The sequence below is a fragment of the Indicator indicator genome, chromosome 8, assembly GCF_027791375.1.
Source record: "Indicator indicator isolate 239-I01 chromosome 8, UM_Iind_1.1, whole genome shotgun sequence".
Lineage (NCBI taxonomy): Eukaryota > Metazoa > Chordata > Aves > Piciformes > Indicatoridae > Indicator > Indicator indicator.
Genome location: NC_072017.1, coordinates 32,520,797 through 32,548,681, shown reverse-complemented (window position 1 = coordinate 32,548,681; position 27,885 = coordinate 32,520,797).

The following is a 27,885-nucleotide window of genomic DNA, read 5'->3' as shown; positions in this document are numbered from 1 at the left end:
CAGCTTGAGACTGTGTCCTCTTGTTCTGCTGCTGGTTGCCTGGGAGAAGAGACCAACCCCCACCTGGCTACAACCTCCCTTCAGGGAGTTGTAGACAGCAATGAGGTCTCCCCTGAGCCTCCTCTTCTCCAGGCTAAACAGTCCCAGCTCCCTCAGCCTCTCCTCATAGGGCTTGTGCTCAAGGCCTCTCCCCAGCCTCGTTGCCCTTCTCTGGACATGCTCCAGCAATTCAACATCTTTCCTAAACTGAGGAGCCCAGAACTGGACACAGTACTCAAGGTGTGGCCTAACCAGTGCTGTGTACAGGGGTACAATGACCTCCCTGCTCCTGCTGGCCAAACTATGCCTGATGCAGGCCAGGATGCCATTGGGATTCAGATGATAACAGGTTCACAGAATCACAGAATCAACCAGGTTGGAAGATCAAGTCCAACCGATCACCTCACCCTAACTAATCAACCAAACCATGGCACTAAGTGCCTCATCCAATCTTTTCTTAAACACCTCCAGGGACATCAACCCCACCACCTCCCTGGTTCTGGATGAAACTCAAAAGGACAATCATACAGTAGGCATCTTAAGATATTCTCAGATGTTTAATGATATGTAGCCAAACTAAATAGGTCTTATAATAGTCCTATTATAAATAGGACTTATAATAATATGTGTCCACTCCTCTTCTGTAAGTGAGAAGAGGGCAGGATGCACTTGGAAAATAGATTTATTTTTTTTTTACTTCAGAAGTCAATATATTTCAATTTCAGATTGTTTTCCTTAAAAAAATGTTATTTCCTTCTTTCATGTAAATTAAATTTAAATTAAAAAAGGTATTAGTACAACCTAAATCATATTCTGTGGACAATTTCTATTCACATAGTATTGCAAAACTCAGTTTTACTCTTTGAACAATGCCTTATTTCAATATATCTCATTTGAAAAGAAGAGTCAGAGTGAGGCAGTGACCTCACGCTCTCCAAAAAAATCTGCACTTGAAAACTAACAACTGAATGCTTCACTGTAGGCTGAACTGACCAATCCCATTCCATAACACAGTATATGGAGTTTAAGTGAATTACATAAATCTCCCAAGAGAGATGGGAAATTGTATACAGACAATTGCATTATATATAATCTTCTATATAATTCTATTGTATATAGCCTCATTTAAAAGAGAATGTTACATATATTGTATTAGCTCGAAGAAAGATAGATGGAAGGACAAGAGCTAGGACTGGCCTTCAAATAGATATAAAAGTGTTGTTTTCATTTCAGAGAGTTATAAATGTTCATTTATCTTTATCTTTAAAGTGCTTCTCTGGTAAGGTAGGGACTAAAAAATCTGATGTCAATTGCTTGTTGAAAGCTTTCTCCCTTCTCACTCACTTCAAACTCCTCCAGCATCCTACTGACCTTTCTTCTACCTTTACAAATCCCCTAAGAATTTGTATTTAAGGCTATTATCTGATAACTGTACATACATCCATCAGTGGCAGGTATATCTGTGAGCTCCAGAAAGGCTCCAATGCTTAGTATGACCCTTCCTAATTTTGTTTCTGCTGGACCTTTGTTTCTGCTGGAGCAAAGGATACAGTTTTAAGAGCTGCAGACCTGGTTTTGCTGCTGCATAGTTCAAAGAACAGAGTGACAACAATAGATACCTGTTAAGACTTTGGCAGCATGGGATTTTTTTTTCCTTAGATGTTTTAGTTTCTGCCTAAGGTGAAAGAGCTACAGTTAAGTTATCATTGGTTTAGCTAATGGAGCTAGTATCAGATATATACAGAGCAAATGGTTTAATCATTAGAACAGATGCTTCTGAGCTTACAGCCATGGATTTAAACCCCAAATGGGAATTCACTATTAGCCCTATCATTAGCATAAATTGATTGCTCTGATTGGCTAATCACTTAATTAGGAATGAGATCCTTCATATGGAACCATTTTGGAATTGTTTCTGTAGCTAGAGGATTTTCTTAGGCACATTCTGTTGAGACTTCAGACTTGTTACTTGCCATCTATGAGGTTTCAACAAATCTTGTATTATTATGAAGATACCACGAAGCAAATCTTTGCTCAGCTTTTGACACTGGTTTCCTCAAATTCTGCAACATTCTTCCCCAGCACAACGCAAAGCATATTGCAAAGAACTACTGTCAGCTCCTTCACCGCCCTTCAAGTCACAAGCTAACTGCCCTTGAGTCATTCACACAAGTGTAGTGCTTGGGTGCAAAGCCAAAGACCCTGTGTTGTCCCACAGAACAATTAAGCTACCGTCTAGATTCCTTCCAAGGGTTGCCCTCACAGTGATACCAAATGAGGGGCTGAGTGTTCTGGTTAGAGATAATAGATGGTACAATATGTTATGGTGAAAAGGTACGAATAAGACATAAGGAAAGTTGTTTCCAAGGCCAGCCCAGCAATGCTCCGCAAGGATCCCATGGGGTCTGCCGCTTTCCCTCTCCGATGACCAGATTAACCTCCTCGCTCAGTGGCATCGCAAAGTAACTGGTTTAAAACAGCACTTCAAGAGCTTTTTGAAAGCAAGAATTAAGTGAGTCTGTCTCGTTTAATTTCATTTAATGTAAGCGAGCCTCTGAACTGCGTTCCTTTGCTCTAACACTGAGCTTGAAGCCTTGCTGGCTGATTAATGCCGAGCTGTTTGAAGTATACTCTTTTCTTATCTAGCACTGTGCAGGCCTCCCTACAGCCTGGGGAGACCCACTGGTAAGTCAGAGCTTGGGGAGATTTTTGTCTGCTCTTCACAGAGGGGGATAGAGTTCAGATAAGCTTCATGCTGTAAAACAGAAAACAAAATGAAAACCTGTTGCCAATCCTGAAAAACTTGTTTATATGGAAACCAGGGAGAACACCACACAACAACACTGGCTTGCTCTGCCTGCCTGCCTGCTAGTGTATGACTTACTCTGGGTTAATGCATTAACGTCCCCTCAACTGAAAACAATCAGCTATGACCAAAGCCTTGTGTTTTAATGCAGATGTCCTTTTAAATTCTATTTGAGCTTCTGACAGAATGTAAATAAGGATAATAATCATTAAGGGAAGGCCGAGGGATAGTTGGTTAGCCTTTAAAAGGGTAGATATGAAGACCTGTGTTCCCAGACAGTGAGCCAGTTAGCTTCAAACTGTATTCGTAGTGACCCTCTCACTACCTTGAATTTTTTGAAATCTAAGGTATTACGGATCCCAAAGAAATAAAATTTAGGGTACCTTCACTAAAACATTGAGAGCAACTTAAGTATGTACACATTTGTTCATTCAGTGAGTATTTCTATCTCCACTCAGTTAACATGGAGAAAACTGTTCATTGGAAGCATGTCCTGAAGGTATCTGACTTCAATAGCACTAAATGATACTTCATTCTAATAAGACATTCAAAGCTGATTGGTTTTGGAGCCAAACAAATGAAAATACATAAGCAGTTCTTGTCTTAACTAACTATGCAGTTTTCTACAGTCACCAACTGAACAGCTCCCTCATCAACAGCATCCGCAGAGATCAACAGAAGAAGATACCAAAACTGCAGGATTTTCCCTGTGGCTTCCAGGTAAATGTAAGAGAAGACTGAGAACAGGTGAAACAGTCCAGAAGCAACATGTAAGAGCTGGCTGAAGCATATTTCATAGAATCATAGAATTGTCAGGATTGGAAGGGATCTCAAGAGTCATCTAGTTCCAACCCCCCTGCCATGGGCAGGGACACCTCACACTACAGCAGGTTGCTCACAGCCACATCCAGCCTGGCTGCAAAAACCTCCAGGGATGAGGCTTCCACCACCTCCCTGGGCAACCTGTTCCAGTGTCTCACCACCCTCATGGTAAAGAACTTCTTCCTAGCATCCAGTTGGAATCTACCCACTTCTAATTTTGTTCCATTCCCCCCAATCCTATCACTACCTGATACCTTAAAAAGTCCCTCCCCAGCTTTCTTGTAGCCCTCTTCAGATACTGTAAGGTCACAAGAAGGTCTCCTCAGAATCCTTTCTTCTCCAGACTGACCAGCCCCAGCTCCAGCCCTCTGATCATCCTCATGGCTATTTGTCTGTTAGTGCTGTTATCTTATTTGAAAAGATTGTGAAGCACTAAAGGGCAAGAAGAAAAAAAACAAAGAATGAAACAAAACAAACAAACAAACCTCATCCACAACTATGACTTAGAAAACGAGAAATTAAAGGAAAAGTCTTCTTTTGAACTATGAGCTATCAGGAAAGTTTCCATCTCAAAAGTATTTATGAGAGGACATTTCTTGCTTCAAGAAACTGACCTATTGTTTTGCTGACCAAATGAACATGAGGTGATCTTAACTCTACTAAGGCCAAGATGATCTAAGAACACAGAAGAGAGCTTGTATAAAAGAGAGACTCTCGATTATTAGATGAGCTGGTAGGGTTAGAAAAGAAGATGGGGAGAGGAGGGGAAAAATATACAGAAATTTTTGAGGACAATCCCTACAGTGGATCCTTTTCCCTCTTCCATTCTCACTTCTTGTCCCACAAAACTTTATACAAATTTGTACAAAACCTTGTCCCTCATCGTAAACTATGCTTTTAGAATACCTTTACTAAAGAGCACCATCCAACCACCAGAGAATTACCTACTCCAGACAAAAAGTCTGGTCTAATGGCCATGTTACTGAGAGGGTTGAGTCTCTCACTTGGAAAAGTCTCATGGCTTTGCTCTAGGTTCTAGTTAATTACGTACATACATATACATATATATATATATACACACACATATATACATATATGCATATAGAATCATAGAATCAGTCAGGGATGGAAGGGACCACAAGGATCAGCCAGTTCCAACCCCCCTGCCATGGGCAGGGACACCTCACACTACATCAGGCTGGCCAGAGCCTCATCCAGCCTGGCCTTAAACACCACCAGGGATGGGACCTCAACCACCTCCCTGGACAACCCATTCCAGGTTCTCACCACTCTCATGGAGAAGAACTTCTTCCTCACTTCCAGCCTGAATCTCCCCACTTCCAGCTTTATTCTATTCCCTAGTCCTTACACTACCTGATATCCTAAAAAGTCTCTCCCCAGCTTTCTTGTAGGCTCCCTTCAGATATTGAAAGGCCACAAGAAGGTCACCTCGGAGCCTTCTCTTCTCCAGACTGAACAGCCCCAACTCTTTCAGTCTGTCCTCATAGGAGAGGTGCTCCAACCCTCTGATCATCCTCCTGGCCCTTCTCTGGACACCTTCCAGCATGTCCATATCCCTCTTGTAACAGAGGCTCCAGAACTGGACACAGTACTCCAGGTGGGGTCTCACCAGAGCTGAGTAGAGAGGGAGAATCACCTCCCTTGACCTGCTGGCCACACTTCTCTTGATGCAGCCCAGGATCTTGTTGGCTTTCTGGGCTGCAAGTGCACATTGACAGCTCATGTTGAGTTTCTTGTCCACCAGCACCCCCAAGTCCCTCTCCTCAGGGCTGCTTTCCAGCCACTCACTGCCCAGCCTGTATTTGTGCTTGGGATTGCCTCGACCCAGATGCAGGACACACGTTTTTATATATGTATATATAAAAATAAAAATCTAACTATGAAAAGTATGCCAGATTATCAGAAAAAGAAAAATTTAGATGAAAGCCTTCTTTGAATCAATGATATAGTTCCTCAATGTAAAGTTGAAAGCATATATAATGAAGCCTTATGAAAATTTGCCTTCAGAATCTTTAGATGTTTATTCTTCCCTTCTCACTGCTTTGGTCTCCATTAAGTAATTTCAAATATCTAGTATGAGGCTGCTGCTGCTTCTTCTCCTGCCCTCCTTTTTGCCTATTCTCTCCTTATCCCCACTAAAAACCAATACATACTCTATTTCCATATGCAACACAGCTTCATTGCAGATACTGAAGATCACTGGGCAATGATTACACTTAAAAATATTTTTTGAGCATGAAGAATATTGCTCTGTCTGCATCATGCAGAACAATCCCATCATTTACTGCACTTTCAGGGAACATAAATAAGTGAATTGTCCTCCATTCCTATTCACCACCAGCCTTCAAAAGTGAAATTTGTCATCATAAACAGGACTATAGCTACATTAAAAAAAAAAAATCTAGCAACACATAACCCATAAATGTACTTTACCACAAAGGCTTTAAACAAGGCTTAAAGGGCTCAAGAAACATCAGCTAACTATGAGTTCCATTGGTGAGGTCAGTGCAGGTTTACCACCCCACTTCCTGCACAGGTTACTTACACCAATATGCTTCTCTGTGGCTGGAAAGATTTCCTGAATATCTTTGAATCAAACAAAGGGGTCTTGTTACCTAGCCTGGAGAAGAGAAGGTTCCACGGAGATCTCATAGCAGCTTTCCAATGGAGCCCTCGATACAGGAAGGACATGGACCTGATGGAGTGGGTCCAGAGGAGGGCCACAAGAATGATCAGGGGATTGGAGCAGCTCTGCTATGAGGACAGGCTGAGGGAGCTGGGGGTGATCAGCCTGGAGAAGAGAAGGCTCTGGGGAGATCTAATAGCAGCCTGCCAGTACCTGAAGGGGACCTACAGGAAGGCTGCAGAGAGACTGTTTGCAAAGGGCTGCAGTGACAGGATGAGGGACAATGGTTTCAAACTAGAGCAGAGCAGATTGAGATTGGATGTTAGGAACAAGTTCTTTACTATGGGGGTGGTGGAACACAGGAACAGGTTGCCCAGGGAGGTGGTTGAGGCTCCTTCCCTGGAGATATTCAAGGTGAGGCTGGATGAGGCCCTGGGCAACCTGATCTGCTTGGGGATGTCCCTGCTGACTGCAGGGAGGTCGAACTGGAGGACCTTTGGGGGTCCCTTCCAACCCAGACCATTCTGTGATTCTATATTCTCCTTCTGTTTCTGGTTGTTGTTAATGTATCTGAAGCAGCTTTTCTTGAAGTTTTTGACATCTTTGGCCAATTCCAGTTCAAGCTTAGCTTTTGCTTTCCTAACTGCATCTCTGCATCCCTGGTAACGCCCTTGTAATCTCGATTAGGTAATGTTCCACTTTTCCATATCTGGTATGTTTCCCTTTTTATTCTGAGCAGACCCAGAAGCTCACAGTTAATCCAGTGGGGTCACTCTCAGTTTTCTTTTGGAGACTTACAAGAACATAGATGTTTTGTTACTGATTTTAATCTCCTTAATATGATTAATTCAGTGTTAATCCAATCTATATTAAAAGCAGTGTCATTAATTTACAATATTAGCTACACAATGAGCATAGTAAATCACAGTGTGTGTTTGAAGGATGCATTTCAGCCTTAGATGTAAACTGGTTTATTCCTACAGGAAGGTTTGGAGAGAGATCTAAGCAAAGTCTCGAGGGAGATGTGTTACTAGACCGACAACTTTTTCTAAACCTCTAATAGCATCAGAAATCAGATTTGCTTTGTGAAAGGCCTGTAGCAGATGCTTTATTATAGGCATCTCTTCCTCACATAACAGTTTGGACACTGTTTGTACCCCAAACTGATGTGCTTTCATGTTCCTAGGGATCGTGCTCTGCTTGCTTGTACAGTATGGTGATCAGAGCCTTAGGTGGTATCTTTCATATCTGCTACAGTTCTAGGAAAGGACACATCTGTACCACGGAACTGGCTTGTTAAAGCAAGAGGTAGGAGCACAGAGTGTGTTGTTTGGACTTTCAAGTTTGCTACTGCTAGCTACATGGCTTTGTATAAATATCAACATCTACTTTTCCAGAATCATCCGTACAGGAAAAAAAAAAATATCTATATAAAGGAAACATGGATTCCTACAAAGATCTCTTCTAAATTTAAAAACAAACAAACCAACCCAGCAAAAAATAAAGCACATTCCTAAATGATATCATTGTGGGTGGAGACAGTTATTACATAAACCAAAGCAAACTGTACATTGTAAGGAAAGAAGGAAATAAGCAGAGAGCAAAATGAGCACAGAAGCAAAAATCTCAGATTTGAGACTGAGCTAGACCTCACACCGAGATCAAAGTGACAGAAGCAATGTTCAAAAGTACTGCTTTATCTTTCTGTGGCTAAGGAGCTCAATGGTGCACATTCCCAGAGGATCATACAGTTGGTTACCTATACTGTGCATGAAAACCTGCTTCTGGAAAGTCTCTGGAAATCAAATGATTCCATTAGTCTGATGTTTTCTTCATTATTGTCCACCGATTTTTGGTATCAGAATGCTCAGCACTACCTCAGAGACTGGGAACAGGAAAGACCACCAAACGCACACATTTGGGGCTTTGTGTAATTTTGAGGTTGAAATCAAATGGAGACATAGATGCTGGCTGCCATGTCACCTGCTTTTGAGCTATTCCCTGCCATGGAACTTACGTTACCTGTGAGTCATCTGTATTTCATGTACCTGACCTGGAGGTCACACATGAATGCATATAGATGGGTCTGGAAAGTCTCCAGAGAAGGAGACTCCAGGTTTCAAAAGCACCTAAGCCCAAGAGCTAGACAGAAATGGCACAGCTGAGTCCTGGTAACACAGAGATTGATGAACATTCATCCTCAGGATTCTAAACCCAAATCTAATATATGTTCTAAACATGTCACAGGTTTCCAGTTCTAGGAGGGGCTGTTTCTCAGCTACTTGTTCTGAGCATCAGGCAGTTTCCATTTCAAAACTGGAGCTTTCCTCATTAGTGACTTGTAGCCCTGTCACAATCCTCTAGATTTAAGACAGGCCAAGGTTCAAAATGTTGTTATTCATCTACATTGTGTTACATGGATGTTATAACAGGGAAAGCTTTCCCTGATATCCAGCTCCTACCCTCAGCATGTCTTCTCCCAAGACAGCATCACTTTCCATTTGTTTGTTAAGCTTGCCCAAGTAATTTTCCACTCTTTTCTTTTTGATCTGAAGGATGGCTATTGTGACTGTCTGATCTCCATACATAATGTGTTGCCTCTTGCTGTGCAGTGGCTTTTAGAAAAAAACCTAAATGTGTTGAGAAATGAAGTCTTGGAGAAATGTATGATACAACTAGTATTTATCAACATTCAAAAACTTGTTCTAGCCTGCAACATACACTGGAATGGTCATTTAAAAACCTCAGTTGCTGCTGATTCTTGGCTTGTTAAAAACTTCAAAGGACAGCAAGGTCTGATGCACTTCATCCACTGTGGTTGTGCATTCTGCTTCCATATGCCAGTCATTAGTTCCATTTCACTTCTAGCCAGGACGGGGCAACGCAAGCTAATCTATGTCATCATATGATGTGCTTCAAAGTGACAGCTCTCTTCAATGAGATGCAGATAAAAATTGCAGCCACAAAGAAACAAGTGAAGGGAAGGACACCTGAAGCCAGTGGCTCTCTCAGAACTTTGGCAAGGTGCCCAATGGTAGCAAAACAGGCACCAACAGGCGCAAGAAACAGCTGACAACAACAGTTCAACCAGACTCAGGCTCCACAGGAGTCAGTCACTGAAAGCTACGGTGGCTTACAAAAGCCTCTGGTGGGAATTTTTAGACAAAAGACCCAAACAGCTTGCAATGTTCTCATTATCTGCAGAACAAAGTGTGTTAATAACTATGCCAAATTCTCTCTGGTTTTGAAGTCTGTATGCTGCAGACTTTTCTTCTTTTCAGCACTGAAAACTGGAAAAATATTATCTGTAACAGGTGAGAAAGCTGGGCTGGATCAAAGAGGCAGCTTAATAGGTAGAACATATCAGCTGAACTTATTTCCATTTTCTCCATTTCTTAAGAGAAACTCCTACTGTAAACCCATATCTGTGTTATGTGGAGCATTAAACGAAATAAAATAGTAAGTTTCATGATTTCTCATTATAGAATCACAGAATGATCCAGGCTGGAAGGGATCTCCAAAGGTCATCCAGTCTGACCTCCCCACAGTCAGCAGGGACATCCCCAACTAGATCAGGTTGCCCAGGACCTTGTTGAGCCTCACCTTGAACATCTCCAGGGAAGGGACCTCAACCACTTCCTGTGTTCCACCTGTTCCAGTGTTCTACCACCCTCATAGTAAAGAACTTGTTCCTAAAATCCAATCTAAATCTGCTCTTCTCTAGTTCAAAGCCATTGCCCCTTGTCCTGTCACTGCAGGCCTTTGCAAACAGACTTTCCCCATTCTTCAGGTACTGGCAGGCTGCTATTAGGTCTCCCCAGAGCCTCCTCTTCTCCAGGCTGAACACCCCCAGCTCCCTCAGCCTATCAACCATCAATTTATTTTCAATGGGATCAACAACTTCTTGTAACTCAGGTCCTACTGTAATGTTAGAAACAATGCATGTAAAAACAAATAGGTTTTACTGACCATGAATGCCTCCCCCCACCCAAAAAAAAAAAAAAAATCAAACAAATAAAACCCCCAAACTTAGCAGGAGAGGTGACTCAATGTAAAGAAAATTGTGAATAATTAAGACATACACTTCAATTACTTTTAGGCTTGATCCAAAGATTATTTGTGTGAATGGAATCATAGAATTGTTAGGGTTGGAAGGGACCTCAAGGATCATCCAGTTCCAACCCGCCTGCCATGGGCAGGGACACCTCACACTAGATCAGGTTGCTCAGAATAGATCACAATCAAAGTTAGTGTTTTTAACCTCTTTACTTCAAGGCAAAATAAGTTATCCAAGTAAAAGATATGAAGGTTGTTCATATCTATGGTTGGTATCAAAAGTACCATCATTGATAAGAAAGAAAATACAATTAAGTCCATTAGAGGAGCACAAAACTTGGGTTACAGATTTATTTTAGCAATTATCTCAGTGTGCTTTAACCAACTAATAGGATGTGACAGATAAACCAGTTAAAAACCACACACTTCCTTCCTATTCCTGGATATGTAAAAATGACTGGTTGGACATCAGCTCCCTCAAAACCCATCAGAAGCTGAAGGTTGTGCCATTTGTCAGCGGAAAGGTCATTTCACTAACATTTGGAATCGTGTCTCCTGACATATGACTTAACATCAAAATGACTTGAGCATATTACTGCAGCAATTCCTTTCCTCCAGACTAGTATAAAGATTAATGATGTTGGTCCAGCTGATGCCACCCTTTGTACCCATCAGGTAAAAAGACTGGGAAAATGAACAGGAAAAATCATATTCTAGGCTTTTTTCTCTGGATATAGAAATTCCTACATTTAGAAAAGTTTGCCATCTTTCCCTCTCCCTTTAAGGAGACACAAGGCTCAATGGATGCTGTGGAGCTGAGAAGGAAAGGGATAAAACCTGCAATGCCACACAGCTTGCTTTCTATCTTGGCAGTCACAGACCACGAATGCCAGCTTTCTGAATGAAAGTGAGAGGTGGGTGATTCAAACAACCTGTAGTGTATCCCACACAGCTGAGTGTATTAGTGTTCTCTTGCAGAAACACAGAGCCATTTAGGTTGGAAAAGACCCCTCACCTCTCCTTCCTGCCCTATCCTTTCTGATGATTCTTAGCTCTAAGTAGCTCCCGTGGGCTGATTTTATCACACATTGGCTGATTCATCATTGTATTAATTTCTGATAGCAGAATAGAAAGCCAGTGCTGCTGGACTGACCTCCACTGTTAGTGACTTCTGGAATTCAACTAATGGGATTAAATTGCTGCTGTATTTTGATAGCTGTCATTTCATATTCATCTACTGATAAATGCTTGCCTAAGATGATAGAATTGTCAGGGTTGGAAGGGACCTCAGGGATGATGTAGCTCCAACCCCCCTGCCATGGGCAGGGACACCTCACACTACAGCAGGTTGCTCACAGCCACATCCAGCCTGGCTGCAAAAACCTCCAGGGATGGGGCTCCTACCACCTCCCTGGGCAACCTGTTCCAGAGATCCAAAGACAGTTAATGAGCAATAATACTGCCAGTTGTTTAGGTCTTTTTCTAAAACCTTCTCTTTCTTTAATGACTAACACTGCTGATTCCTTCTAATATCCTTTGTTCTAAACCCCAAAATAACCTGTATGTAAGCTAACAGCTTGTCCTTCAGCTAGCATGGAGGATTTACTTTATGGGCAACATTACTTTATTCACCCACCTACATAACTGTTCTGGGCAAGAAAGTAAACTGTGATTATTTGTAAAGACTACTGGTGTGTGGGTGTTATGTGTAATGCTTCCCCCTGCCTGTTGCTAGAAAGCAGTTTGGCTGACTTTACTAAGGTAGTAAAGACACATTTCATTTAACAGGAAGCCTCAATTCACAAAGAATTCATCGAAAACACACAGGATAGATATGAAGTAGTTACACAGAAAAGGGGGGGAAAAAAAAGTTTTACCTGACAGAAATGAAGAGAAATTCATTCCCAGCAAACTGCTGGGAGCCACACAGCCTTCCCCTCTGCTCAGCACTGTGTACTGCAGTACTGAGTCCAGATCTGGGCTCCCCAGTCCAAAAGAGACATGGAAAGACTCCAGTAAAGAGCTATGAATATCACTAGGAGACTGGAGCATCTCTCCTATGAGAAGAGTCTGAGAGAGCCTGGAGAAGAGAAGGCTCAAGGGGATCTCATCCCCATGTGTACAAATACCTGAAGAGACATTGCAATGAGGATGGATCCAGGATCTTTTCATTGGTGCCCAGTGACAAGATCAGAGGCAATGGGCACAAACTGAAACACAGGAGGTTCCCTCTGAACACCAGAGAACATTTTTTCGTCGTGAAGGTGACCTCAGGTTGCCCAGAGAGGTGGTGGAGTTTACCTCCTTGGAGATCTTAAAAAGCTGTCTGGAATCAATCTTGGACAACTGGCTGTAGGTGGCTCTGCTTGAGCAGGGGGTTGGACCAAATGACCTCAAGGGTTCCCTTACAGCCTCAATCATTCTGTGCTTTTAGGATAACCACTACTCCCAGTAAAAGAAGACAAAGCAAGGACTACTCCTTTCCTAATAAGACCATCACATCCAAGAGTTTTTCCTTTAATTTCTTTCATTTTTTCTTCCCTACGATTTTATGTGAGAATAAAAATAACAAGGAAAACATGACTCATACAACAGATGGTGACAAAGCCCCTCTCTCTACACAGGAATGCAGGTGGTGTCAGTAGTCATTCATCTCAGCTTAATAGGCTATATTCAGTGCTTTAGTGGAGTAAGGATGAGGATGCATCCCAAACAAATTACTGACTTTATGTAAGTCACAGCTATATGCCTGGTACATAAACCAAAAGATAGCTGTAATCCAGAGATGAGATTTTCTAAAATCAGCAGCATTTTTTCATGCCCAGCCTGATAAAATTTCAATCACAGAATCACAGAAATGTTCAGGTTGGAAAAGACTCTCAGGATCTCTAAGACCAACCATTAACCCTACTCTACAAGGTTCACTCCTGAACTATATCCCCAAGCACCACATCCAAATGAGCTTTAAACACAGCCAGGCTTGGTGACTCCACCACCTGCCTGGGCAGCACATTCCAATGCCTGACCAACCTTTCTGTGAAAAATTCTTCCTAATGCCCAGTCTTCTCCTCTCCAATCTAAACAGCTCCAGGTCTTTCAGCCTTACTGAAAACAAACAAACAAAACCCAACCCCCATGTGTTTACACAGGCTAGACACTCCCAACAAGCACTGAAAAAAAGTGAGAAATGGGAACACATTAATTGCATGGAAAGAAAATAACTGCAGAGCAAGAAATAGCAGAACTGTATTTTTCTGCCTATATAGGTGCCTCATCAGAGATCAGACCTGCATCCTCATACTTGATAGTGTATAAAATCTGTTTATATATTAGAAGACTGTTTGGTCTGAGAAATTTAGTGTCTTATTGAGGAAAGTAAAGAATGTGAGCAAAAGAGAGTTGAATTTATTTGCCCTCTCTCACATACTCCCCCTCTGAACACTGCCCTGCTTCCTACTCACCGCTCTGAGGAAATGGAAAGCACAGCACTAGCTATTGTAAGATATAATAGATATCCACTTTTTTGTTTTTGTTTTGTTTTGTTCCAGTATCTGAAGGGGACCTACAAGAAAGCTGGGGAGGGACTTTTTACAATGTCAGGCATGATAGGACTAGGGAGAATGAAGCAAAACTAGAAATGGGTAGATTCAGATGTTAGGAAAAAATTCTTCATCATGAGGGTGGTGAGACACTGGCACAGGTTGCCCAGGGAGGTGGTGGAAGCCTCATCCCTGGAGGTTTTTGCAGCCAGGCTGGATGTGGCTGTGAGCAACCTGCTGTAGTGTGAGGTGTCCCTGCCCATGGCAGGGGGGTTGAATTGGATGATCCTTGAGGTCCCTTCCAACCTTGATAATGCTATGATTCTATGATATCTTCATAATAAATTTTGTGATCTACACTACTTTTGACTGCTGATTAGGTTGGGAAAAATAATCCATGATAGTGGATGGATGAGGAGCCTGGAGCAACCATAATATGAACCACTGCTTTCTGCAATTTCACTAAATTGGTAACTAAAAGGAGATCATTCAACTGCTGGAATAAGAATCATTTTCCCCCTGCAGTGTACACAGAGAGAGCAACGTATGTGTCATAAATATACACTATATATAGCAGCACCAAAATAATCTGTTGGGGGGCTTACACAAAAATTATCTATACAAAGAGATTCTTTAAGCAAGGTACTATTAAACACTATGGCAAATACTTAACTACTTTGTCTTCATCAAAAAAGCCACAACGCACCAAGTTGGTTACCCCAGCTCAGGCAGCTCCAATGGGAAACATTAACTAAACCAGAGACTTTCTGCATGAACAGTACCTTAGATAAAGAAACAGCCAGCTCACAGTGAGACATGTTTGACAAAATACACTGTATTTACTCATCTTTCCTAAGTCTGAATAGAGACTAACACAGATGTCACTGTCCATGCAACACATCAAAGAAGCCTCCACTCACCTCATTCTGCTGTCGGCAATAGTGTACTAGGGACAGGCTTGGGGCAACTTCTAACCCCTGTCTGAAATTACTACACACTCTGGAGATTAATCCAGATGATGGAAAGATAATCTTCTGTCTTTACACATCTGCATATCCATCTGCACTGCCTCTCAAGATCAGACACATTACTGACAAATACCATAATAATTCTTTTTTTTTTTTGCCTTACCCTTTATCGCACTTTCACGCCTGATGAACTGCCTGTGGCTGGTGGGAAGATTATTTCTATATAAGCAACTAGGCAGAGCTGACTTATTTCATGGGCATTTGTCATTTTTCATCAGAACCACCAGAAAGCCCATAAATCTCAGCAGCATAGACGTAGCAATTTTTTATATGCCATTGGGTCACGGAGATTATCAATGGAATCGACGACCATAGATTATCCTGATTATTAATAAAAGTCAAAATTAATATAAAAGACCAACAAATTTCTAGTGCTATTATTTGTGTAGCCATCCCAGTCAAACAGAACTGACACTGAACTGAAAAAGAGTTACTGAAATGCATATTTGTAAAATTTTCCAAAGCTCTTAGGATTCTTCAGGGAGGAAAAATATAGCCAGCAATTCAACATCAGTACTCTTAATATCAGCCGTGTAGTAAAGACCACTAAATATTGTTTGGCTTCTTAAAACACCTTAACAGATATTAAACCAATTTGACTATAATGAATGATTTCTTGAAGTCCTGCATATTGTCACCACTTGTAAATATTTCTTCTCTCATGTGTGCATCCAAACTTAACTGCTGGGGGGGAATAACACCAGGACAGGTTAGAGGTTGCCCTGCTGGAAAGCGGCTCCACAGAGGAAGGCCTTGGAGTGCTGGTGGACAGCAAGTTCTCCATGGGACAACAATATGTTCTTGTGGCCAAGAAGGCCAATTGTATCCTGGGGGGCAGCAAGAAAAGTGTGTCCAGCAGGTCTAGAGAAGTTCTTGTCCCCCTCTACTCTGCCCTGCTGAGACCACACCTGGAATATTGCGTCCAGTTTTGGCCTCCCCAGTTCAAGAGAGACAGGGATCTGCTGGAGAGTCCAAGGGAGAGCCACAAGGATGAGCAGGGGACTGGACCACCTCCCCTACAAATAGAGACTGAGATCCCTGGGGATGTTTAGTCTTGAGAAGAGAAGACTGAGAGCAGATCTGATCAATCTGAGGGGTGGGTGTCAAGTGGAGGGGGGCCAAGCTCTTTTTGGTGGTGCACAGCTAAGGAACAATGGAGACAAACTTGAACACAGAAGGTTTCACCTCAACATGAGGAGAAACTTCTTTACAGTGAGGGTGACAGCACTGGAACAGGCTGCCCAGAGGGGTTGTGGAGTCTCCTTCTCTGGAGGCTTTCCAAACCCACCTGGATGCATTCCTGTGCAGACTACCCTGGGTGATCCTGCTTTGGCAGGGGGGTTGGACTTGATGATTTCTGGAGCTCCCTTCCAACCTCTAACATTTTGTGATTCTGTTGCTGAGATTTTCAGTGCAGCTTCACATAGCTTTTGAAATTCAGTGGAAGTTAGGCCTTTGAGTTCAGAAGCTCCCTTAGTAAACCTTAATGTAGAAACCTGAATTCAAGAGTCAAGGTTTGGAAACTCTCATTATGCTCTCGAAAGAAAAATCGTTCCACATTCGTAAACTTGCTGGCTGGCTTTATTTTTACTTTTTCACCACCAAACAACAGAAGAGGCTTTGCACCAGACAGCACAATGATAGATTTGTAATATAATGTAATCCTATGCCACACTGCAAAACCTTGTGGTGACAACATGCCTTAAATAGCATAACTGCTTAAATTTCGAATCCATTTCCTTTCAGATTAAGTCAAAGCATTAGAAACAGTGCATTCTATTTGCCCAGACTGAACAGATTTGGTGGATTCAGTGTGGGAAAAAAGTTCCAAAGTAAAAGAAAACAAAAAAATCCTGGTTTGTAATATTAAATTATGCTAAATCTCAGCACTTGATGGCTTTTCCTCTTCCCTTGACTCTGTGATGAAAAGCACAAAACAATCTCAGAAGTCTGGCACAGTGACTAAGAGAGGCACACCTCACAAAAGGCCTTACAACTAATTTTAAGACAAAATTACCTTTAAGAGGCTTAGTGGCAAAGAACATACTTCAAAATTATAAAGGCAGTGCTTACCAAACCCGTCTTTATATTGGCTTCTGAATAAAGGCATGAAACCAGCAGAGAAACACAAACAGATACCCCCACTTTTCTCCAGCTCATGTTTCAATTTTCCTAAATAAAAGGTAAGCTTCTAATTCTAACTAATGTAAACAAACCAATCAGCCAAGAACATCCTTTAGGATCCTGCATGTCTTACTCAGTAGAAGACTGTAATTGCATAAATTGCCCAAGATCCTTTCAGAAGGATCTCAAAGATCTCAACCACCTATTTCTACAACTGCTAAATCAGATGAGAAATAGTTATTTTTATCACAATATAAGAGAGGAGAGCAAATATTCTATTCTAAACTTCAACAATAGCATTTCTCAAAGCATAGAGGACTGAGGAGGAAGTAAAAAGATTAAACAAAGACTGTGGAAAATACATATATGGCAATCTTACACTCTAGCACCTCAATACCTTGTGATCTGTAATGATCTATCCTTAGAATATCCTTATGAGAGGGGAAAAAATGCCATGCTTCTGATTTTTTCATGAATTGTGTTCAGATCATGAATGAACATGATGTCCTTCCTCACCTGCTTACCCTTACTTGCCAGTTTTAACCTACATGGCAGAGGAGCAGTGGGAAGTTGTGTTAGTATCATTCATGTCAAGAAAACTTTCTGTCTGAAACTTCTACTATAAAAGCTCTTTTCCATCTCTAGCTTTTTTATCCTTTTAAATGTTGATGTTTGTTATCCAGCACTCCTGTCTGAAGGAACATACTGTGCTTGAGGAACAATCATACAAAAATAAACCTCTCTCAAGAAAATTTCTGAAACAGTGTACAGCCTAACTTTGAGAGAAAGAAGGGGGCCAAAAGCAAAAAAAGAAGGGGGCCAAAAGCAAAAAAGAAGGGGGCCAAAAGCAAAAAAGAAGGGGGCCAAAAGCAAAAAAGAAGGGGGCCAAAAGCAAAAAAGGTAAAAAGAAAAAGGAAGAAGAAAACAAAAAGAAGAAAAAAGAAGCTTTGTTTCTTAGGATAAGGTGGAGCAGAAACTGTGTACTGAAGTATACTAAATAAAGAAGATTCAAAGCATCAATGGTAGGACATCCAACAACCTGCCATAACACCTCACCACAGCACTGAGAGAGTTCAAACACTGCTCTTAATGAAAAAGGCTCCCTGCAATGGAAGGCAGGATGGATTTCCTCTGCTGAAATTCTGTTGTGGGGAACTGGCTGTGCCAGCAGCATACGCCATGTAACAATCGATTTCACAGGCAGAGTGCTACTTTCTCACCACCTACAGCAATCAGATGCTTAGTAAGAACTTATCTAATTCATTTCAAGCTACAAGTTTAAATGAGAAGTGATCCTGTAACACAGAATCCCAACTTTCCATGGCTATATTCTGTTTGTTTTGGAGGTGGATTCATATATACACACACACACTATGCTCTTATTCTTCAACTAGTGAATGCTTTTCAGAGGAGTAAGACATGGGTCAGTTTACACAGACCAAAGCCTAAGAAATGGCAAAACAAACTTTGTGAGACTCACAAGCTACACAAAAAATACCATTTTGGGGAGGAACACTTCCTACAAGGAGATAAATCACCACTATGCCTCCTCTGCCTTCTGCCACCGCTGACCAAGTACTCCTTACACTGCCACCTAAATGACATTTGTAAGGGCTTGGGGGTGCTGAGGGATGAGAAACTGGACATAAGCAGTCAGTGTGAGCTTGCAGTCAATGGCAGCCTGGGCTGCAGCAAAAGATTCACAGCCAGCAGATCTAGTGTGGTGATTCTGCTACTTCACTCTGCTCTGGTGAGACCTCACCTGGAGTACTGCAGCCAGCTATGGAGCCCTCAATGCAGAAGGACATGGACCTGATGGAGCAGGTCCAGAGCAGGGCCATGAAAATGATCAGGGGTTGGAGCATCTCTGCTACAAAGACAGTCTGAGGGAGCTGGGGGTGTTCAGTCTGGAGAAGTAAAGGCTCTGGAGAGACCTAATAGCAGTCTGCCAGTACCTGAAGGGGGTTACAAGAAGGCTGGATAGAGAGAAACTCTTTACAAAGGCCTGCAGTGATAGGCTGAGGGACAATGGCTTCAAACTAGAGAAGAACAGATTTAGATTGGATGTTAGGAACAAGTTCATTACTATTAGGGTGGTAGAACACTGGAACAGGTTGCCCAGAGACGTGATTGGTGCCCTATCCCTGGAGATATTCAAAGTGAGGCTCAGGAGAGCTCTGAGCAACCTGATCTAGTTGAGGATGCCCCTGCTTACTGCAGAGGGGTCAGACTAGGTGATCTTTGGAGGTCCCTTCAAACCCAGACCATACCTGTGATTCACCAAGATGCCTCAGAAAGAGCCTGGCTTGTACCCAGGCTCACCTGTGCATCAAATGCACAGCACACACAAATTGGGAAAAATCTATCTTCAGTTATTGACTCCTCATACTGATGCACCTGGTACAAATGACAGGCAAGCTGTGCTCAAAAACACATTTTTAGGTGACAGTGAAGTGAAAAGAGCTCTTCAGTAACTGCAAAAACTGTTTCCATTAGAGCTCTGCTTTAGACTTCAACAATATTGTTCCACACAGGAAGATGCTTGAAAGCTGAAATTCCACAGTTTTGGTGGGGGTTTTTTTGTTTGTTTGTGTTTTCTTAAGGCAAAAAAAGCTTCATTCTTGGTTTTTGTGAATGTTGAACACTCAGAACTGGAAACTCAACTACAATTTGAATTTCAGCATTAAACAACCACAGTGTTCTGCTGGATATGGTAAAGTTCACAGGTTCACAGGATGTTAGGGGTTGGAAGGGATCTCTGGAGATCATAGAATCCAACCCCCTGCCAGAGCAGGACCATAGAATCTAGTGCAGGTCACACAGGAACACATCCAGACAGGACTTGAAAGTTTCCAGAGAAAGAGACTCCACAATCTCTCTGGGCAGCCTGTTCCAGTGCTCTGGGACCCTCACAGTGAAGAAGTTCCCCCTCACGTTGAGGTGGAACCTAGCTGAACTCTTTAAATGTAAACAATACATATCCCTACATTCTTTGGTTGGAAAAAATCTCAGTAATTCAGTATATGGAACAACTTTCAAAGTATACCTATTAAGGCAGATTAAGTTCACAGTAATGTCATGGCTCAAATTGTACCTAACTCAGGTTCATTGCTAAAATTTGGTACATACTGTGCAGGAGACTGATATTCCTGTGCTCAGTACCACCAAAGTGTTAGGGCAAAATTGTTCTCATGCAGACCTTAAAACCTTGAGAAATCACATTATTTGGAATCCTCATTAAGTACAACACAAACTGGAGCTCTGACATTAAACAAAATCTCATAGCCCTAGGGACCTAGTCTTGACAGGAGTTTGAAATACGAATGAATTTGCAATTCCAAGAACACTTAAACTGAGATCAATGTTAAAATTATGATTTTGAGGGCAACAACTGAAGAAAAATATGGGAAGATTAAATGAGACACTAAGAGGCAGAAGCACAACACCAACCTATTTGAAAAGCTGAGTGATGTTTTTGACCTGCACAGGTCATAATTATCCTTGCACAAAGAATGTGTTAACAAAAATGAATGACAGGATATCAAACACAAGGATGAGAAGCAAGTACATGACACATAATACAACTGATTAATCATGTGGGCAATAAAGTAGGAAGATAACAATTATAGGTTTGGGATTCCCCTCCCTTCATAAATGTAGTGAACAATCAAAGTCCTGGGAATAAAGTAAGTAGTACTCCAAATGACTTAAGACAGCAAAATGGCAAGAAAAGAAAACTAAGGAAATTGGATTTTCAATAGCAAGAAAACTTTTCTATCTCAGAGGGAGCTAAAAAAGGATAAGCAAGAATTTCTTACTGCACTCTGAGGTGAGTCAAATCAAACTTCAAGAAATCTGGGGTTACCCCCAACCTCCCAAATTATGAAACAAGGAAGAACAATTTTTGGAAGCATATTTCAGCAATTATTTAAATTCTTCTAAGGGTGTACAAGAAGTTCATCACCTTGAAAGCACCTTTGAATAAAATAAAAGCAGTTGAAGAACTACTTTCTCATACCATTTTGAAGGCATTCAAACACTTTATCCTTCCTCTTCTTATTTTTTTTTCTTTCCACAAAAGTTGAGAAACTTGTGTGTTCTAATTTTATGAACAAGTTTTTTTTTTTTTCCTCCTAAGAGTCTCAAGGAACCATTTTGGAGACTGAAATGATCTCTCTTTCTCTTCAGAAGAGTTCAGCTCTGGTATATTTGCTGTGTTTTTATCTTTCCCATAGTTCTCCACTGATTTTTTTCTGTCTTTTCAGTTTCAGCTGTGGCTTGCTTGCCTTCTCTGACACTGCTTCACCACCTTTAGTTGAGAAGTCCTTCTCATGATGAAGCAACTGCCCTTATTTTCATGCCTTCCTCTTGTTCAGGAAGCAGAGATTAGTCCCTTCTGCCATGTCAAAGTATACAACAAGAAATCTCAGGATTTATGTAATTACAGACAAAAAAGGCAAGATTACATTTGTGTTTACCTGGCTACGACTGTGGAGAATCAGTGCATCTTTTAGATGGCAGCATATTTGAGGCCTTAATTTTTAGACACATCACAGGAAAAGAAAGTTTGTATGTGCTTAAAGTTATTGTAGCAGCAGACTACTGTAATTGAAGAAGTTTTAGCAGCTGTGATGTAAGAAGCAAGTTGCTGCATTTTGCTCATAAAAGAAGTGAAAATTTGTATAGATCCAAACATGCTTTCATCTTGATTTCAGTCAGGGAGATGACACCATCTCCCACACCATCCTTGCAGCTAAACTGAGGCAGTGTGGTCTAGATGATCAGGGAGTGAGGTGGTTGGGAACTGGTTAAAGGAAAGAAGTCAGAGAGCTGTGATCAATGGCCTGTAGTTAGTGGAGTCCCTCAGGGGTCAGTACTGGGACCAGAGCTGTTCAATCTATTCATCAATGACCTGGAGGAGGGCACAGAGAGCACTGGCAGCAGGTTGCTGATGACACCAAACTGAGTGGAGTGGCTGCCATTCAGCAAGACTTAGGCTGGAGAGTTGAGCAGGGAAAATTGAATGAAGTTCAACAAGGACTAGTGTAAAGTCTTGCATCTGGGAAAGAACAACCCAAGTTGACCAGTATAGGTTGGGGACTGATCTGTTGGAGAGCAGTGAAGGGGGAAAGGACCTGGGAGTCCTAGTGGATGGAAGATTGACCATGAGCCAGCAATGTGCTCTGGTGGCCAAGAAGGCCAATTGCCGTTCTGGAGGGTGTGTTAGAAGGGCTGTAGTTAGGAGGTCGAGAGGTTCTCCTCCCCTGCTACCCTGCCCTGGTGAGGCCACATCTGGAATACTTTGTCCAGTTCTGGGCCCCTCAGTTCAAGAAGGACCTCAGGGAACTGCTTGAAAGAGTCCAGCACAGAGCCACAAAAATGATTAAGGGAGTGGAACATCTTCCTTATGAGGAGAGCCTGAGGGAGCTGAGGGCTCTGGAGCTTGGAGAGGAGGAGCCTGAGAGGTGACCTCATTGCTGTTGATAAAGATGTGCAGGGGGAGTGCCCAGAGGCTGGAGCCAGGCTCTGCTGGGTGATGCCCAATGCCAGCACAAGGGGCAGTGGTGGAAGCTGAGGCATAGGAAGTTCCATGGAAACATGAGGAAACATTTTTTCCCTGTGAGGGTGACAGAACACTGGAAGAGATTGCCCAGGGGGTGTTGTGGAGTCTCCCTCTCCGCAGATATTCAAAACTCACCTGGATGCGTTCCTGTGTGATCTGGTACAGGTGATGCTGCTCTGGCAGGGGGATTGGACTGGATGAGCTTTCGAGGTCCCTTTCAGCCCTAAATTCTGTGATATACTGGGGCACAAATTTGGGTTTTCTCCTGCAAATCACAACTGTGTTCAAGGAATGTGTGATTTTAGAACATAACCTATTGGGCCAGTTTACAGAATTGTTCACCTTCAGTGCCATCTTGAAGAACTTGTAGAAAGTTTCGTTTATGTCCTGGCAGCATCAGACTCTTCTCCCACTACAGCTTCTTCCATCAAAATAAAGAACAAGATTTTCAGAATCAAGAAGAATCAAGAAGGTTGGAAGAGATCTCAAAGATCATCAAGTCCAACCTGTCACCCTACACCTCATGCCTATCTAAACCATGGCACCAAGTGCCACGTCCAATCCCCTCTTGAACACCTCCAGGGATGGTGACTCCACCACCTCCCTGGGCAGCACATTCCAATGGCCAACCACTCTCTCTGTGAAGAACTTTCCCCTCACCTCCAGCCTAAACCTCCCCTGGCGCAGCTTGAGACTGTGTCTTCTTGTTCTGGTGCTGGTTGCCTGGGAGAAGAGACCAACCCCCACCTGGCTACAACCTCCCTTCAGGTAGTTGTAGACAGCAATGAGGTCTCCCCTGAGCCAGTCCCAGCTCCATAGGGAGGGGTCCAAAGTCAAATCTTGTGTGATAAGGAAAAGTGTTGATGCATTTTTAAACAATCCTCTCTGGAAATCATGTGAAGTTTTCCCATTCAAGAAAAAGATATTTCAGAGAGAAGCATTCTTAGTCTAGATAGAATAAAACCTGCTCATCATGCCATGTAATCATAAAGTATGGTTGGCATAATCCCTCTTATGATGTTTACCCAAAAACTTTCAAATCTCATTTCTAAACATATCTGAAGAGATCTCACTATCCGTAAACCATGGAGAGAAAACAAGAGCCTAAGGGAAAAATTTTAAATAATGTATGGCTTGTAACAGAGAGAGAGAGAGGACTATCTGTGACACAACTCATCCACTGTTTAATCTTTCCAAGACTAGTGTCAATAACAGTAACTAAAAAACAAAAAGCAAGTCACAGCATATCTAAAACTCCCATCTGATTTGAAGTCCTCCTCTGAAAATTGTTAGTATTGATTCTGCAAGAAATCCAGCAGAAAATATCTATTATGCTTTTGAGATAGAGATCAATACAGGTATCACAAATCACTTCAATAATCAGAAGTGATAGATTTTTTTCTTGCATTATTATTTTCTTCCTTAATATAACAGTTTCACACAATACATTAATCACACTACTGCATTCAAAGACCAGAAAGACGGATAAGAGCAAAACCTTTTCTCACTTTATATTCCATCAGCACACTGATTACATTGTTCACCTGTTCCAGTTAGTGACAGTTAAAGAGCACAGCACTATTCTGACTAGCAAACACATAAAAAGCAAGTTCTTTAGTTGCTAATGGAGCTGTTCCAAAGGGGGCACAGAAATATATACCTTCCATGTGCAGTTTGGTGGACAAAACCTAAAGATATCCTGTGGCTATCTGGATGTTTAATCTTTTCTTCCTTCCCCCAAAGTAACTGAGAGGACTTCAAGTTTCGTTTGTTGTTCCCAACAAGACAACTTCTGAACATTGTGCAACAACGGAGCTCATTTCCCTCATACAGAGGGAGCACCTACCTACCTGCTTTGAAAACTTTGCAGCCAAACTCCCACAGCTCTCAGGTCCAAGTCACAGCTTTCTATACTGAGCACCCCAGCACTTGTTGTTTAGCACAGCTGATGTGAAAGCTTCTGCTTAGTCAATGAATCGACATCTGCATTTAAGAAAGGAGTAACACACCCACTGCTTACGTATGAGGAACCAGGCTCATGAATGTCTGAATATTCAACCAAACCTATGTTTGCCTTCTGAATGCATCTAGAATTTAATTGTTTAAAACCACAGTGAAAGGCAGCTATGCTGTACCGATATCTTAAAAAACAACAACTTAAAACCTTCTTAATTATGGGAGGGGAAATACATAAATAGATAAATAAATGTCCACTGCTCTGGGCCTTTTCTATTTAGGACCAACAGTAAAGTCACCACCAATACGCATTTAAGTAACAAAATAAAGTCAAATCTCATTTTCATTGAGCAGCTTCTTTCCTCACCAAGCTGATGAGAGAACTTTTATCAGTGCAGAAAGATGCATCCAGAGAATCTGTAACAAGGCTTTCTGTAACTGCCTCCCCTACATCAGCCCTGCATCACTGCACAGAAGATTAGCTCATCAGATTGAGGTTTTCACTGGTCACCAGATGAGTGGCACACTAAATGACAGACTGCTCTTGCAACGGACAGAGAATCTAAGATACAAGCTTATCTTTAAGAAATACAAAATAGTTGTGAGTGAGGTTTTAGAAAGCTTCCATTTGAATCACTTAGTATTTACTTAAAAGATCAATACCACAAACTACTGGGACCTAATAAAACAGAGTAAGTAGTTCAGAGATAAGCCTCTTAAGAAATCAAATTAAATCCTTCAAAATAACAAGACCAGTATCCAAGCTTTTAAGAAGAGACAGAGCCACAGCAGTGCATGTATTATGGCTGCCTCTTCCTGGTTACCTCCCAAATGTTCTGCTATCAGAGTCAGGAATTCTCTGTGTTCTTAACCAGTAAAGACACTACACATATTCCTTTAAAGAGCAAAACTCACATTGGCTACTATTACTAGTAATTTCCAATACTTCAGTTAATATAAATCACTTCAAAAATTAAGGAAAGAGTTAATTCAGAAGTTTTTAGGTTGTTGGAAACTGTTTGTTTCTCATCTGTCAGCTTCACTGTGTATGGAGGTGCCATAACTTAGTTTACTGATTCACAGCAAAAATTCATCACCAGAGAAGATGGATACAGGTTCAGGTTATTTCTTTCTGAAATGTGGGAAAGCAATATATTTTGAGACATTTTTAAATGTGTTAGTTTAAAAATAAACAAACAAAACCAACCAACCAACAAACAAAAACACAAAGAAAAAAAAACAACAAAATAAACACAAACAAACAAACCAACCCCAACAACAATGTGCTCTTGTGGCCAAGGCCAATGCCATTCCGGGGTGCATTAGAAGGGCTGTGGTTAGGGGGTTGAGAGGTTCTCCTTCCCCTCTACACTGCCCAGGTGAGGCCATATCTGGAATACTTTGTCCAGTTCTGGGCCCCTCAGTTCAAGAAGGACCTCAGGGAACTGCTTGAAAGAGTCCAGCACAGAGCCACAAAAATTATTAGGGGAGTGGAACATCTTCCTTATGAGGAAGCTGGGGCTCTTTAGCTTGGAGAAGAGGGGACTAAGGGGTGACCTCATTCATGTTGATAAAGATGTGCAGGGTGAGTACCAAGAGGATGGAGCCAGGCTCAGCGGTACCCAATGACAGCACAAGGAGCAATGGGTGGAAGGCATAGGAAATTACATGGAAACATGAGGAAACACTTTTTCCTGTGAGGGTGATAGAACACTGGAACAGGCTGCTCAGGGTGGTTGTGGAGTTTCCTCCTCTGGAGGTATTCAAAACCTGCCTGGATGTGTTCCTGTGTGACCTGGTATAGGTGATCCTGCTCCAGTAGGGGGGGTTGGACTGGATGAGCTTTTGAGGTCCCTTCCAGCCCCTAACATTCTGGGATTCTGTGAAAACCAACCAACCAAAACAACAAAATAACCAAGCAAACATTCACAATCTCTCTGTAATCCATTTCTTTAACTCTGGAAAGCCCAAAGACAGTCAGAACAAACCTCTATGAGCTAATTTTTCCATTGCACAATTCCTGCAAGTGCTAGAGAAAGGATGCTAAACACAAAACTAGTATTGTGCAAACTGGATGAAGATAAGCCTGTAGATACTGTGGAGTGTCACACCTTTGCTGTTCATAACTGAAGAAAATCACCTGGGTGTATTTGAATAGATTTTCATAAACTGACTCGGGAGAGGAGCAGAGACAACTGATTCAAACAGAATGGGATTAATTCTGCTGCAGGCTTTTGTTAAAGTCATGAGACAGACCAATGTCACTTCAGCAAAGCAGAAAATTCTTAATTGGAATCCTTCTTTCATGTCAGCACTGTGATATGGAATAAAGTTGGTTCATTACCTATTTCCATCGTGACTATCCCTTTAGTATATTATTACTATTTTTAATTATAAGTTTCTGAGTAGAAGTATTTGCCTTGAACACACACCAGCCTGAACACCCATGCTAAATCTATTATGAACTACTTTATTATTATCCTAATTTATTACCAGGAGCCTTATTTAAATCTTATCTACCTACTCTTAAAAAATAAAAACAAACCAAAAAAGGCCATGCTTGTCTACCTTCCCTTTTCCCTTTGCAGTTGAAAAAGAATGCTGCTTACTTTGAAGCCACTAGGTGCCCCATATAAGACTGATTCCCTTAATTCCCAACTCCTTACTATTTCATTCTCTATTTGCGTCAAACATCTTGCATGAAACACTGAAACCAAACCATATGAAAAACTATGTTTGATCCAGCTCTTAGCATGGAAGGGCAAAGCTCCGAGGCAGACCTGAATAGTGCTGGCATTTCTGAAGTGCACTTGAGAAACCATGGTAGAGACTGGCACAAACAGCTTGCTAAGATTTGCCAAGTTAGCCACCTAAGCAGCTTGCTGTGCAGGGTCTGAGCCCTATGCCAGCCTCCATTCCTGCAGATAGAATCACAGAATCATAGAATTGTCAGGGTTGGAAGGGACCTCAAGGATCATCCAAGTTCCAACCCCCCTGCCACAGGCAGGGACACCTCACACTACAGCAGGTTGCTCAGAGACGCATCCAGCCTGGCCTTAAAAACCTCCAAGGATGAGGCTTCCACCACCTCCCTGGGCAAGCTCTTCCAGTGAATCACCACCCTCAAAATGAATCTACCCATTTTTAGTTTTGCTCCATTCCTCTGAGTCCTATCACTCCCTGACACCCTAAAAAGTCCCTCCCCAGCTTTCTTGTAGGCCTCCTTCAGATACTGGAAGGCCACAGTAAGCTCTTGTCGGAGCCTTCTCAGCTCCAGACTGAACAGCCCCAACTCTCTCAGTCTG